This window comes from Gossypium hirsutum, chromosome D04 (assembly GCF_007990345.1).
Source record: "Gossypium hirsutum isolate 1008001.06 chromosome D04, Gossypium_hirsutum_v2.1, whole genome shotgun sequence".
Classification (NCBI taxonomy): domain Eukaryota; kingdom Viridiplantae; phylum Streptophyta; class Magnoliopsida; order Malvales; family Malvaceae; genus Gossypium; species Gossypium hirsutum.
Window position 1 is genome coordinate 11,791,828 of NC_053440.1, and position 10,915 is coordinate 11,802,742.

The window sequence follows — 10,915 nt, forward strand, 5'->3', positions numbered from 1 at the left end:
AATATCAAAGGCTAAACATGTGATAGCCCGAAATAGGGCCTAATCGGAATAGTGGTTTCGTAACCACAAATCCGAAGTGAAATAGTTTAATTTTATAAATTTTTATTAGTTACTGATTGATTGAAATATTGTGTGAAAATATGGATAGGAAATTTTAATGCTTTAGTGCTTAATTGAATTTTTAGGACTAAATTGAGAAAAATGCAAAGTGTGTCTAATTAGTGATTAAATGACTTAATTGAATTATTGCATGAAATTGGAAGTGTTTATGTGGCAACTAGACCATAAATTAGTGTTATGGACACAAAAGGGTATTTCTAGAAAAATATCTAAGTAATGGGTCAAGGGCATTTTTGTCCAAATTGGGTAAAAGACAAAATAAAGAGAAAATAAGTGTCCATCTTCTTCAAAAAAATCAGAAGCTTGCTGCTGAAAGTTTCAGGTTACCATAGTTAAGGGTTTTGATTTTCCTAAGCTCAATTGTAAGTGATTTCTTGCCCCGTTTTTAATTATTTTCGTATTTTTATGCTTATTGAAGCTTGAATTTCATGTTTCTACTATTTAATTTAAATGAAATTAAAGTTTAAAATTGACCCATTCATGATATAATTGTAAATTGATTAGTGATGTTAGATAATGAATGTTTGAAGTGTTAATTACAAGTTTTACTAGATGAATTTCAATGAAAAATGTTGAAAAAGGGCTAAATTGTGAAAGATGGTAAAGTGTGCATAAAGTTGTGATTTTGTGAAATTGAGGCCCGTTATGAGCATGAAATATGATTTAGTGAAGTTTGAAATTTAAGAATTTAGAGAATTTTATTTTTACGAGCTTAGGGACAAAAGTGGAATTTTTGAAAAGTTATGGGGAAAAATGTAAATGTGTCAAAATGTTGTGTATGAATTGTATTTGAATGGAATATTGATAAAATGTATTAAATTGTGTTAATATAGATCAAGAAAGAAGAAATAGTGCAAGTGATCGGGAAAAAGAGAAAGTTATCGACTAAATTACAAAAATAGTCGTTTTGCATCCGAGGTAGGTTATATGTAAATAATAGTTATATTTGTATAAATTGTGAATTATATTTGATATGTGAATTAATATTGAATGTGGAAGGAAAGTTGTTCATGAATTATTCAAGTGATAAAGTGTTGAAAATAAAGTGTTAAGTGTAAATTCCCGGTTGAACATGAAAGTTGTTCATGAATTATTCAAGTGATAAAGTGTTGAAAATAAAGTGTTAAGTGTAAATTCCCGGTTGAACTTAGGAATAGAATTGGATACAAGTGACATGTCACTAGAGACCAGTGTTACAGTGTTACAGTGAGTCCCGGGTGCTGGGTGATCTAGCATGTGTTGCAGACACCTGACAGCTTGTGTGAGCAGACCCGTGGACATTTCCAGTGTTATTGATCAGTGGTAGCTTCGGCTACATTTCAGTGGTAGCTTTGGCTACATCCAGTGGTAGCTTCGGCTACATATCAGTGGTAGCTTCGGCTACATATCAGTGTGGCACTTATGTGCTAAATCTCTACGTATCCGTGTATATTCCAAGTGTTCAACGGGATTAATAATGAATTAAAGTGAATATGAAATGTTAAGTGTGAAAATGTATATGCAAGTGAATTGGTAAGATTGTGTATGTGTAAGTGATTGAAATTGCTAAGAAATGTTTTGATTAGTTATATGTTAAAAGTGTTAATTATTAATTGAGTAATTATTGTTTACATGTAACTTACTAAGCTATTTATAGCTTACACATCTCTTTCTTTCCTTTGTTTTATAGTGATTTGAACTTGATCGAATAGTGGACCGTCGGAGCTCGTATCACACTATCATAACCATCTCGGTATTATGTGCTTTTCAAAATGTTTAAACTATGGCATGTATAGAGTCTTAATCATTTTGAGCATGTCCAAATGATATGGCTAATGTTAGCTATTGAAGTAGTTATTAAAGAATATGTTTTGGAGTTATGTATGTTTAAATGGTAACTAATTCAAAGAAGCAGTTTCTTTGACAGCAGCAGTGACGTGAATGTGAAAAATCACCATAAATAGTAGAAATGGAATTAGAGGGTGAATGATATATATAATTAAAGCTTATCAAGTCTATTTTTACATGAAAGAAACGGTGTAGGCAAAGGAATTTTATATTTTGAGATATTTAAATTTTAGTGAGACAGGGTCAGAATGGTTTTTGAAGTCCCCTGTTCTAACTTTAGAAAATCATTATAAATTGTACAGAAATAATTATAGGTCATAATTTATATGTTCAGATTCCTTAGTGAGTCTATTTTCAAAATAAATTAATGGTAACCTTATATGAATTCTGTACAATTATATATTTGATTTTTAGCGCCAAGAGGTCAGATCTGTCGAGCTGTGAAACAGGGGATACTTTAATGAATAAACTGTACTAATGTGCTAAGTCAAAAATTCTGAAAATTTTATGGTAAGTAGTAATATGAGTCTAGTTTCACGGAAAATTTACAGATTTAAATTTTGAGTTTCGTAACTCAAGTTATAATTAAATTAGTGACAGTTGCGCAGGTGGACAGTGTTGTTATGAACAGTGAATTTAATTTTAAAAGCAAAGTTTTATGCTCCGAATCGGTAAGTTAAATTGGATGACATCTCGTACTCGATTCCGGAGACGGTCTAGGGTAAGGGGTGTTACATTTAGTGGTATCAGAGCTACGGTTTAGTCGATTCTCGGACTAACGTAGCGAGTGTAATAGACTATCTATACATGCCATAAGTGAATAATGATAGTGTGACGACTCCTGACATCTTAAAATGTTTTTTTTATAGTAATGGATTCTAACCGAGATACAGCTGATGATGCTCAAAGTAATGTGCCTGTTGAAAGTCGATTCGAGACTCAGGGTCAAGGAGATGAGGCTCGAGAAGCTTTTCTCCAAATGATGAACAATTGGTACACTGAGTTTGTTAGAACTAATCCTAATGCTCAACCTCCTCCGCCCCTCCTATTCCTCAAGCTGTTCCCATAGCTCCTCAACAAACTGAAGTGATAAAATTGTCAAAGCCTCCAGTGGACAAAATTCGAAAGTATGGAGCCGAAGAGTTCCGAGCTAATGTAAATGATGATCCTGAAAGAGCAGAGTTCTGGCTTGATAATACTATCAGAGTGTTGGATGAATTATCTTGTACTCCAGAAGAAAGTCTCAAATGTGCTATCTCATTGCTGAGGGATTCGGCTTATAATTGGTGGAAAACTTTAGTGTCAGTGGTGCCTAAAGAGAAAGTTACATGGGACTTCTTTCAAGAAGAATTCCGGAAGAAGTATGTGAGTCAGCGTTTCATTGATCAAAAGAGAAAAGAGTTTCTTGAATTGAAACAAGGGCGCATGACGGTAGCCGAATATGAGCGAGAATTTGTCAAATTAAGCAAGTATGCCCAAGAGTGTGTATCTAATGAAGCTACATTGTGTAAAAGGTTTGAAGATGGATTAAACGAGGATATCCGATTGCTAGTGGGAATTCTTGAAATTAAAGAGTTAGTGGTACTAGTTGAAAGAGCTATCAAGGCTGAAGAATTGAGCAAAGAGAAAAGAAAGGTGGAAAGTGAAGCAAGAGATGAAAGAAAAAGATCAATGGGCAAGCCATTTCAGTCTCAAGCGAAGAAGTTTAAAGAAATGAATACTCGATCGAATGTTTCTAGTGTGAATTTTCAAAGAGATCGAGGAAGACAATATTCAGGTTCTAAAGCTCAGGCAACTTCTATGGCAAGTACAGGTAGTGTTAAACCTACTAGACCGGAATGTCAACATTGTGGAAAACGACATTTGGGGGAATGTTATTTAATCAGCCGAGCTTGTTTTAAATGTGGATCTCAAGATCATTTTGTGAAAGATTGTCCGGAAAGAGAAGAGATATAAAAGTTTCAGAATGTGAGATCGAGCAGTGTGACTACTAGAGGAAGACCACAGAGAAATGTGGGGATTGGAACTAGTGGTAGAGGCGTAACAAAATACACGACTGTAAGATCTGAAGTGGGAGCTCCAGCAAGAGCTTATGCCATCCGAGCTAGAGAGGAAGCATCTTCTCCTGATGTGATCACTGAGTTAAAAGCTAGACCATTGTTTCTTCAAGAAATTTGTGAGGCTCAGAAAGTGGATAATGAATTGCAAAGAAGAAAGACTCAGTGTGCAGTGGACAATAATTCTGATTTTCAGATTGATTCAGATGGATGTTTAATGTTTCGTGATAGAATATGTGTTCCGAAAAATTTTGATTTAATTCAGAAAATTTTGCAAGAAGCACATGATAGTCATTTGGCAGTTCACCCCGGTAGTGTAAAAATGTACAATGATTTGAAGAAATTTTATTAGTGGTCGGGTATGAAACGGGATATCTCCGAGTATGTGACAAAGTGTTTAGTGTGCCAACAAGTAAAAGCTGAACACCAAGTACCTTTAGGATTACTTCAACCTATTATGGTGCCCGAGTGGAAATGGGATAGAATTACTATGGATTTTGTTTCTAGATTGCCATTGTCACCGAAAAAGAAAGACTCAATTTGGGTTATAGTTGATTGATTGACTAAGTCGGGTCATTTCATTCCTGTGCGAATGAGTTTTTCACTTGACAAGTTAGCTGAATTGTTTATTGCTGAGATAGTCCGATTACATGGTGTACCTATGTCTATTATATCTGATAGAGATCCATGATTTACTTCAAGGTTTTGGAAGAAATTACAAGAGGCATTGGGTACTAAATTGAATTTTAGTACAGCATTCCATCCCCAAACCGATGGACAGTCTGAAAGAGTAATTCAAATACTCGAAGACATGTTGAGATGTTGTGTATTGGAATTTGAAGGTAATTGGGAAAGATATTTACCTTTGGTGGAATTTGCTTATAATAATAGTTATCAGCCAAGCATAAAAATGGCACCTTATGAAGCGTTGTATGGACGAAAGTGTCGGACTCCATTATATTGGACTGAACTTAATGAAAATCAGTTACATGGAGTCGATTTGGTAAAAGAAACCAAAGAAAAAGTGAAGATAATCCGTGATTGTTTGAAAGCTGCATCGGATCGACAGAAGTCGTATGCGGACTTGAAAAGAAAAGAGATTGAGTTTCAAGTAGGAGATAAAGTATTTTTGAAAGTGTCTCCATGGAAGAAAATTTTGAGATTTGGCCGTAAAGGCAAATTAAGTCCAAGATTTATTGGTCCGTATGAAGTGATAGAAAGAATTGGTCCAGTGGCTTATCGATTGTCTTTACCACCGGAATTGGAAAGAATTCATAATGTGTTTCATGTTTCTATGTTGAGGCGATATCGATCGGACCCATCACATGTGATTTCACCGACTGAAGTGGAAATTCGATCGGATATGACATACGAAGAAGAACCGATTCGAATCTTGGCACGAGAAGTGAAACAGTTGAGAAACAAAGAAATTGCTTTAGTGAAAGTGTTATGGCAACGACATGGGGTGGAAGAGGCAACATGGGAAACCGAGGAGGCTATGAGGAAACAGTATCCCAACTTATTCACTGGTAAGACTTTCGGGGACGAAAATCCCTAAGGGGGGGAGAATTGTGATAGCCCGAAATAGGGCCTAATCGGAATAGTGGTTTCGTAACCACAAATCCGAAGTGAAATAGTTTAATTTTATAAATTTTTATTAGTTACTGATTGATTGAAATATTGTGTGAAAATATGGATAGGAAATTTTAATGCTTTAGTGCTTAATTGAATTTTTAGGACTAAATTGAGAAAAATGCAAAGTGTGTCTAATTAGTGATTAAATGACTTAATTGAATTATTGCATGAAATTGGAAGTGTTTATGTGGCAACTAGACCATAAATTAGTGTTATGGACACAAAAGGGTATTTCTAGAAAAATATCTAAGTAATGGGTCAAGGGCATTTTTGTCCAAATTGGGTAAAAGACAAAATAAAGAGAAAATAAGTGTCCATCTTCTTCAAAAAAATCAGAAGCTTGCTGCTGAAAGTTTCAGGTTACCATAGTTAAGGGTTTTGATTTTCCTAAGCTCAATTGTAAGTGATTTCTTGCCCCGTTTTTAATTATTTTCGTATTTTTATGCTTATTGAAGCTTGAATTTCATGTTTCTACTATTTAATTTAAATGAAATTAAAGTTTAAAAATTGACCCATTCATGATATAATTGTAAATTGATTAGTGATGTTAGATAATGAATGTTTGAAGTGTTAATTACAAGTTTTACTAGATGAATTTCAATGAAAAATGTTGAAAAAGGGCTAAATTGTGAAAGATGGTAAAGTGTGCATAAAGTTGTGATTTTGTGAAATTGAGGCCCGTTATGAGCATGAAATATGATTTAGTGAAGTTTGAAATTTAAGAATTTAGAGAATTTTATTTTTACGAGCTTAGGGACAAAAGTGGAATTTTTGAAAAGTTATGGGGAAAAATGTAAATGTGTCAAAATGTTGTGTATGAATTGTATTTGAATGGAATATTGATAAAATGTATTAAATTGTGTTAATATAGATCAAGAAAGAAGAAATAGTGCAAGTGATCGGGGAAAAGAGAAAGTTATCGACTAAATTACAAAAATAGTCGTTTTGCATCCGAGGTAGGTTATATGTAAATAATAGTTATATTTGTATAAATTGTGAATTATATTTGATATGTGAATTAATATTGAATGTGGAAGGAAAGTTGTTCATGAATTATTCAAGTGATAAAGTGTTGAAAATAAAGTGTTAAGTGTAAATTCCCGGTTGAACTTAGGAATAGAATTGGATACAAGTGACATGTCACTAGAGACCAGTGTTACAGTGTTACAGTGAGTCCCGGGTGCTGGGTGATCTAGCATGTGTTGCAGACACCTGACAGCTTGTGTGAGCAGACCCGTGGACATTTCCAGTGTTATTGATCAGTGGTAGCTTCGGCTACATTTCAGTTGTAGCTTTGGCTACATCCAGTGGTAGCTTCGGCTACATATCAGTGGTAGCTTCGGCTACATATCAGTGTGGCACTTATGTGCTAAATCTCTACGTATCCGTGTATATTCCAAGTGTTCAACGGGATTAATAATGAATTAAAGTGAATATGAAATGTTAAGTGTGAAAATGTATATGCAAGTGAATTGGTAAGATTGTGTATGTGTAAGTGATTGAAATTGCTAAGAAATGTTTTGATTAGTTATATGTTAAAAGTGTTAATTATTAATTGAGTAATTATTGTTTACATGTAACTTACTAAGCTATTTATAGCTTACACATCTCTTTCTTTCCTTTGTTTTATAGTGATTTGAACTTGATCGAATAGTGGACCGTCGGAGCTCGTATCACACTATCATAACCATCTCGGTATTATGTGCTTTTCAAAATGTTTAAACTATGGCATGTATAGAGTCTTAATCATTTTGAGCATGTCCAAATGATATGGCTAATGTTAGCTATTGAAGTAGTTATTAAAGAATATGTTTTGGAGTTATGTATGTTTAAATGGTAACTAATTCAAAGAAGCAGTTTCTTTGACAGCAGCAGTGACGTGAATGTGAAAAATCACCATAAATAGTAGAAATGGAATTAGAGGGTGAATGATATATATAATTAAAGCTTATCAAGTCTATTTTTACATGAAAGAAACGGTGTAGGCAAAGGAATTTTATATTTTGAGATATTTAAATTTTAGTAAGACAGGGTCAGAATGGTTTTTGAAGTCCCCTGTTCTAACTTTAGAAAATCATTATAAATTGTACAGAAATAATTATAGGTCATAATTTATATGTTCAGATTCCTTAGTGAGTCTATTTTCAAAATAAATTAATGGTAACCTTATATGAATTCTGTACAATTAGATATTTGATTTTTAGCGCCAAGAGGTCAGATCTGTCGAGCTGTGAAACAGGGGATACTTTAATGAATAAACTGTACTAATGTGCTAAGTCAAAAATTCTGAAAATTCTATGGTAAGTAGGAATATGAGTCTAGTTTCACGGAAAATTTACGGATTTAAATTTTGAGTTTCGTAACTCAAGTTATAATTAAATTAGTGACAGTTGCGCAGGTGGACAGTGTTGTTATGAACAGTGAATTTAATTTTAAAAGCAAATTTTTATGCTCCGAATCGGTAAGTTAAATTGGATGACATCTCGTACTCGATTCCGGAGACGGTCTAGGGTAAGGGGTGTTACAAAACAAATCAAATCAAGATTTGATCAAAGACAGGATTCGAGGACGAATCTTTTTGAGGAAAGGGAGAATGATACATGCACGGATGGGGTGAATTTTATTCAATTCCAATCACCAAAGCTACCAATTTTCTGGCTTGAGAAATCAACAGATTTGCAACGACTTTTTGGATGGGATCCTAGTATTTTTGGGTTGAGATGTCTTCATGGTGTTTGAAGGGGATCATTTTCAAACTTTTTCTTGCCAAGGTTTCTATCTTGGAGGGGAAATTATAGCCGTTTGAAGGGGGTTGTGGATTCTTCGTGTTTCCAAGGCTTCTTAAAACTTCTACATGCCACGTTCTATCTTTCCATTTATCTTCTTTATTTGCTTCCTTAATCTTTGATTTATTATTTTATTTTGGTTATTTATTTTAATTTATTTTATTTGACTTGGATTCAATTTCATTTCAGGTTGTGTCAAAATCCAAATTTCTTTCTGAACGTCTAGAGCCTTAAGTCAAATCCGTGACTTTGACAAACTTTACGATCCGCTTTCGCGTTCATCCATCTCATCCTTTATCATATTTCATGTGTTATCATTAATTAGTTTCAAACCATAGATTTCATTATTTACTAGAAGTTCTATCACACATGCACACATGTAAAAACCACAGATTTAGGACACAAATGTGTATTTAAAAATAATATACAATAAATAATGAAATATATGGTTTGCAACTATTTAATAATAATACATGAGATATGTATGATAATAAAATGAAAAACAATTAGCTTAAATTTTGTATAAAACAAAATTTAAACACTTATATACATCAAGTTAAGAATAATAAATGAATACAATTGTTTATCATGGTGTTTCTCATCAATCTTGAGTCAGTGGTAAGTTAACTTGTGACACCAACTCAATCAACAACATTACTAATAAGAAATTCTATCACACACATACGTATATGGTAACCACGTATTAGAACATAGATGTATTTAAAAATAATATAAAATAAATAACGAAATGTATTTCCTTGAAAACCTTAAAGTTCAGGTCTCTATGTGAGAACAAGTATCAAGTTTTGGGACTAGCTTGGATAAAAAAAAAGCTTAGATTCCAATGTGGAAGTAGTTGCCGCTTCAAGCCCTAAAAGTGGTTTAACCTTATAAAAATATTCTTTATTTATTTTTTGTTTAGTGAATATAGATTGGGTCCACCTCAACTGTAACAGACCACCCGGCATAGATCATACTGATATGCCATTGGCGTATAATTGGGTAAGCCAGGGTAGAAAAGGAGTGAATTATTCATTAAGTGTTAGGATGGTGTATTGCATGAACTTGATAGTATGCTTTTTTGGGAGGCGCCTTGTTGGAATTCACAATTTGGAGAACTCTAAGGTTTGGTGAACTCTAGGGTTTAAAAGACTCTTTTATGAGACGATCTACCAGCCCTAGATGTTCTGGGTGAACTGGTTAGTTCGCGGAGCGATAGAATTATTTTATGCGAAAATGATAGCTTGGTGAGTATCGTTAGAGTTCAGTTGAGACCTAGTTAGAATTGAGCTAAAATATTGTAGATGACAGCTTGATACCTTTAGGTAGTCGAATGACTTGTTTAGTTGATTGCTTAAGTCTACATGCAATGTTTTACGACGTTGATTAGTGGTAGTAGTTACATTTGGTAAAAGATTAGACTTCAAATTTTGCTAGGCAAGTTTAGTCTCAAATTTCAAGGGTGATAGTAGGATTTCTATCCTTCCTCCTAAGCTTATTTTCCACTATTTATACTATAAAAGAAGCCTATAGTCGCATGTTTCACCTTTGTTTTCTCTCTATGTTATTCCTTATGTCTTTAAGAATTTTTAAGTTATCTTCGCTAGGAGACGAGGAAGGTTTCTAGAAGCTTGTCAGAACACCATTGATAAGTACCAACTGACTAGTTGGCATTGGTTGATGATGAGGGGATTTACATGTTGGCATTGGTGCTTGCATGATCAAATTTTAATAGATAAATGGCCTGATAGTCATGATTGTTTCTTATTTAGCTTAAGAAGGTAGTGAAGGTTCGAGCAATCGAGGTAAAAGACCAGTAGAGTAGATTCTGTCCTGAAGTTTCTGGTGAGTTCCTTCTTACTTCCTTTGAGTTATGAAAATTTTATAATTTGTGGGTTGTGTAAGGTAAGTTGTCTTTACTAAAGATGGGTCGATGTGTTGTGAATTGACGTATGAGTAATAAACTAGTGTTGTATGTATGAGCATGGCCATGGTCCAAGTGAAAATACCTACATTGTGTGTGAGCCCAGTACCAAACTATTTGTGACATATAAAATGTAGAAAGAAGCTTTATTTGTGATGCCTCTGGTAGAGTAGCTTTATTGAAAAACGGATTGGTAGATCACAGTCCAACCTCATGGTAGAATAGGTATTCAATTTATTAAGGACTATGAAAATAAATATGATTATGGTTGATATGCGATTCTGATTTCTAAAATATGGGTTTGAGGCTGGCACAAGGTTAGGTCATAGGTAAACACACGTGATTGAGAGAAATATGAATAAATTGGCGATATGTATCCACCAGGGGTACTATGTGTGTTATATTGGCGAAGTGTTGTCGCCAGAGAACTGTACTGCGAACTTGGCGTAATATGTCTGTAAGACTGAGTCTCGAAATTGTCCTTATTTTTTAGTTTATTATAGACAACTTGATAATCATTTTTCATATATTTGGAACTCATTAAGTTAAATAGAACTTACTCCATT